At 36.9% G+C, this 5,798-nt stretch overlaps 1 pseudogene; it reads left to right on the forward strand.

Annotated features, from left to right (window-relative positions):
* Nucleotides 1-4,649: 4,649 nt before the first annotated feature.
* On the forward strand, nucleotides 4,650-5,299 carry LOC112094351 (annotated as a pseudogene).
* Nucleotides 5,300-5,798: the final 499 nt, after the last annotated feature.

The following is a 5,798-nucleotide window of genomic DNA, read 5'->3' on the forward strand; positions in this document are numbered from 1 at the left end:
AGGAAGAGAGAAAGGTTTTTTTTTTTTTTTTTTTTTCTTTTGCTATTTTCGAAGGAAAGGAATTTTGGAGGCATCATCAGCCAATCCCAAACCAGATGTGAGATTCCCATCGTCCCGTCCTTCGATAAAACGTGACGCCTCGGTACTGCGAGCTCCGCGACCTCGGTCCTCGCCGGCACTTTTTCATCGCCGCCGGTTGCGGAGCCGCCACCGCCGCAATGGCGTAAGGAAGTATGGTTTCTTCCTGTCCGTCAACCTCTTTCCAATCCACGAGTGAACTGGTTATCCTGAGATAAACCAACTGGTTGTTGGCCTTCAACTTCATACGATAATCTTTTACCGTATCAAAGATGCATCTTGGTAGATGACTGAGTTCAGCCAAGTTGCTGCTTGGATGAATTTTTTCAATTAATCCACAAGCAAATGCTTTTGCGACTTTCACAGAATCTGCACCTGCTTCAAAACAAAATAAAGAAACATTTTTTCGGTTCACTGTTGACCAGTGTTCCTTTTCGTTAGTGTCTGAAGACTCGGCTTGAATAAAAAGATTTTGAAATTCCGGTTTTGAGTTACTCGGGTGCTGCAGGACCTCCAGGTTTCTTCGATGCCAAAAGTAGAATTAACACAGTAGTGTTGCAAACATTCTTTTATTGAATTTTAATATTTTACAAGTCTGGTGACCCTGGGTAGGCCACCAGTATTACAATACTTTAGCCTATCATGGCTTTCTTACTCCTCAGAGTTTCTCAAGGTGGAAAGGGATTTTTAGAGGGTTTTCTGTTTTTGTGTTCAAAACTTATGCCTCCTTCACTCCCCTCCCAGAACGACGGCGTCTGACTTTGGTAAGAGTAAACAGCTACGAGATCCTCAAGAATAGCTTTCAAATCTTTTGTTACAAAGGTGGCACAAAATGATTGGTGAAGTAGCCAATAGGAAAATGACAGAGAAAGTCGGCTATTGTTGGTTGAGGGTCAAATATTGGACTTGTTGCCATGGCTAAAATAAAGTATAATTTGCAATACAAAAAATAATTTCTGTCTAACATTGAAAATATTTTTATTTTTATTTTCTGGGCGGAGGCCACCCTCTCTCCTTTAGCACCGGCCTAACCCAAATATTATATTTTTAAAGATTTTTTTTAAATACATTTCTTACTTCTTTTTGAGCTACATAAATATGAGCATGCTATTAAGCCTACATTTATTAAATGTTATGCTAAAACAAACTGAATATTATACAACAAGAAGCAAAAACGTTGTGACTATCATGGGAACAGTTTCAAGCCATCATCTGAAAGAATTATCAAATGAATTGGGTTGGGAACTCTTTGCAAAGCATGTTTCTGGAATTGGAGACTGTATTGCAGATCAAGAATTGGAAAGAATCGGCAGAGACATTGTAAGGAAACGCAAAAGGCTTGCCATTAGCTTTAAAAAATCTTGGACTGTTGCGCTCTACTTCCGGTGCTGGGGAATGGCAAAAAATATCGAAAGTGTGATATTCGGAAATTGACAGACGAGCAGAGCCATATCCTTCTAGCTTTCAGATTGAATTACCATTATCTTCCCTCACCTTTAAAACGATGTTTTGCTTATTGTTCAATATTCCCCAAGGATTGTGTCATTTAAAAGGAGGATTTGATCTCACTATGGATGGCGCAAAATGTTCTGGAGCAGCCAAAGAGAAGTAGGAGAATGGAAGAAGTAGGTGTTGAATATTTTAATGAATTAGCATCTAGATCACTTTTTCATCCTATAAGTAACTCCTATGCATCCTCTTTTGTCGTTGATTTAGCTAAATTTGTATCCGGAAAATTTTATTCTCTCATAAATGACAACAACTCAAATGAAATTGAGATGATGATGCATACGCGTCATCTTATGTATGCTATTAAAGAGAAGTGTTACTCTGAATTGTCCAATTCTGTTTCTGAAGCACCTCATTTGCGCATTATTATTCTACAAGTCGGGCGCATTTTATGTAGGAATTTCACAAATGATTTGTTTTTTAAGGTGAGATTCCTAAAAGTTTTGTCTTTCCCTCATTGTTTCATAAATGTAGAGCTACTTGATTCAATAGGCGAACTAAAGCATCTTCTCTACTTGAATCTCTCGCGGTCTCAAATTGAAAGATTGCTAAAAGAGAGTCTGGCGAAGAGTTGTTATCCTATGTTGACACCTTCACTGGAGCCGTGCGCTCTTCGTTTAAATCAGACCCAGTAAAAGAAACTAGTAAGATTTCGTAGAAAAGCCAGTCCACTTTGACTCCATTATTGATGTCACTCTCTGCTGTAAGGCGAAACTAAATGATAATCGAATACCCGCATCAGGCACTCAATTTGATTATCTTAAAAGATTTGATGATAAATATGTCCAAGACTGAGATAGTAAATCATTTGTGACATATCATTTTCCTCTCTTCCTTATCCGATTGATTGACATTGTTGTTTGCTGTCTTGGGGTTTGAAACCTACTTTTGCTCTGATATTCAGTTGGTTTTTTATTTTTTTGTATTTTTTTCTTTTGTATTAAATTCAGATATATAGGAATTTTTCTTTTCATTTTTTGAGTTTGGAGATGGAGGTTTTTCAACTCTATACCATAAAATTTGAAATTCTCAGGCATTTGAATAGCATGTGTTGAGTGCGATTCAGATTACCTCAAAATCATGCAAAGCCAGAAAATCATGTAAAGCAAATCCCATGAGATGAAAAAGTTGGTACAAGCAAAATCATGTAAAGTGAATCCCATGAGATTGACTATTTTCAGAATGAAAAAAATTGTATTATTTATACCAGACATGGGAATCTTGCAGATTCTCATTCTTCGCAAGATTCCCATTCTTCCGGTGAAACTGGCAACACCTTTATCAAGATTTTTGACTCATTCTACTAATAATTCTGGTTAACATATAAATCCTTTGTGCAGGAGTTCAACAAGAGTGATGCTTACAAGATAACAAAAACTGATCCAAAGGAGCTGGTTGAATTCTACAAAAAGCGCTTTTTGGTATATGCTATTATCTCTTTATCACCCAGATATGTTCTTATTTCTCAACTAAATTTGTTCTTAGCTAAATCTCTCTCTGCAGGATCAACACTAAACTTGCCCAATTACATGCCATAAATAAAGGATTACGAGTGCTTTATTGAAAGTGTCTCCAATCTAAGTTTTAGTTTAGTCTTTAGTGGTTCTGTATCTCATCTGTTTTTTTTTTCAACAATAAATCTGTATCTGCTAAAGTTGTAGACTGTGAGTTGATAAGAATTGTGGAAGGGTATGATCAGCTTGCATGCCTTGCTTTGCGAGGCTTTTATAAATAATGCCTGAGGTTATAGTTGTGTTATTCTGAGTTATTTTTTTATTATTTTATTTTAGTTTTATTTTTATTCTTTGTTTCTAAGAAAAATTAAGAAGAATTACACAGTAAGGTACAAAATAGCTTTCAAAGTCACTTTAATAAAAGGGGAAAAGACTCAAAATACTACTTAAGTTGGTAAAAAAATAGTATTTATGCAACTCTGCTAAAAAATAAATAATTTTCATTCAATTAGGAAAGAAAAAAAATCACAATGAAAATTAATGATTTAGAATGATAAAAATAATAAGTTTATATAAAATTGTGATAAATCATGTTAAACCATGTGCTGCACAGGGGCAACAAAGTGTACAATATGTTTATGCTGCACTGGGGCTATATGCGACGCCATATATGTGACACAAAAATGAACTCCCATCTAGTTTCAATTTTAAATACTTTAAAGCTTACGCATTTCTTAATTCATATTACCACGAACAATATATGCATACCATACAATATGGAAAAATATTTAAAAGTACTATCAGTGTTAAGTACCACCACTAATAAAAAATGGGTCATACACATTACCAAACCCACTTTCTATTCGATGGCCTTTAACATTGTTCATAATTATATCTGCTCATACTAGCACCAGCAAATAAACAATAAAATTTCTACTATCCGTTGTCATACGCTTTGAACAATGAAAGGCTAGCCGGCTGGTCAATTAGCTTTTATTATTGTTGGTGGCAGATCTCAAACACTTAACACTTGTACTCTCTCTCTCTCTCTCTCTCTCTCTCTCTCTCTCTCTCTCACATAAACACACACACACAATTTTCCATTATCAGCTTTCTTGAATCTTTGGCAGTGCAACTGCAAAGTGAACTGATCAAGAGAAGATCATGGCTGCTGAGTTGGTGGGTGGAGCTCTTCTTTCTTCTTCCCTTCACATGCTGTTTGAGAAGATGGCTTCTCCTGAAGTTGTAAACTACATGATCGGAAAGAAAAGCTCCGGTTTGAATGTGCTGCTCATAAAATTGTAGATAAAGCTGTCCTCTGTCACTGCAGTGCTCGATGACGCGGAGTATAAGCAGATAAGAACCCGCGGAGTGAAACATTGGCTTGATGAGCTTCGGGGTGCTGTCTTTGATGCTTAGGTGAGTTAACTTCTCTATTTACGACTCAAGATTGAGGAGATTCTTGAGAGGTTGGAAAATATTGCGAGTCAAAAGGATATCCTTGGTCTGAAAGAGGGTGTTGGGAAGAGCTCATTATGGAGATTACCTTCGACGTCTCTGGTCGAAGAATCCGGTGTCTGTGGTTGAAATGATAACAAGGATGTAATAATGAAGTTGTTGCTGTCAAATGATGAAGGTAGCAGTAAGATAGGTGTGATTCCAATAGTAGTCATGGGTGAACTTGGAAAAACTACTCTTGCTCAGTTAGTTTACAATGATGATGCAGTAGAGAAACATTTTGAACTCAAGGCATGGGTTTGTGTCTCTGAAGAATTCGATGTTTCTCGAGTCACGAAGACAGATGCTTCAGTCAGTCTCTTTAACATTAGCTAATGATGTTGCAGACTTGAATTTTCTACAAGTTAAGTTGAAAGAGAGGTTATCCGGACGGAAGTTCTTGATTGTTTTGGACGATGTTTGGAATGAGAGTTATGTTGATTGGGAGGACGTGAGGATTCCTTTAAAAGATGGTGCTCATGGAAGCAAGATTATTGTGACAACAAGAAGCAAACACGTTGCATCCATCATGGGAACAGTTTCGACTGAAGGAATTATCCAACGAAGCTTGTTGGGAGCTCTTTGCAAAGCATGCTTCCGGAATCGGAGACTTTACTACCCATCAAGAACTGGAAAGAATTGGCAGAGACATTGTAAGGAAATGCAAAGGCTTGCCATTAGCTTTAAAAACACTTGGAGGATTGTTTCGCTCTACTTTGGATGTTGGGGAATGGCAAAATATATTGAAAAGTGATATTTGAGATTTGACGGATGAGCAGAGCAAAATCCTGCCAGCTTTGAGATTGAGTTACCATTATCTCCCTTCACCCTTGAAACGATGCTTTGCTTATTGTTCAATATTCCCCAAGGATCATGAATTTATAAACATTGAAGCTGGCTGGCTGATTTCATCTCAAAAAGCTGCCTAAAGATTTTCATCGTCTAATTAATTTGAGATATCTTGATATCGATGAAAGAAGCCTAGAAAATATGCCAACACAAATGGGTAAACTGAAGAGCCTCCAGAAGTCAAGTACTTTGAAAGCCAAATTTAGGGACAAGAATCTTGAGGTGTTGAAGTTGGAATGGGATGATGATTATGAAATTGATTACACAGAACATGAAAGGGTTGTGCTTGGCAATCTATTGCCCAACACAACCTTGAAGAAACTTGAGATTAGAAACTATGGAGGCGCAAAATTTCCTAATGGGTTGGGCGATCAATCATTCTACAATGTAGTCCATATAAATCTTTCTAAC

The sequence above is a fragment of the Morus notabilis genome, unplaced genomic scaffold (genome assembly GCF_000414095.1).
Source record: "Morus notabilis unplaced genomic scaffold, ASM41409v2 Scaffold7344, whole genome shotgun sequence".
Lineage (NCBI taxonomy): Eukaryota > Viridiplantae > Streptophyta > Magnoliopsida > Rosales > Moraceae > Morus > Morus notabilis.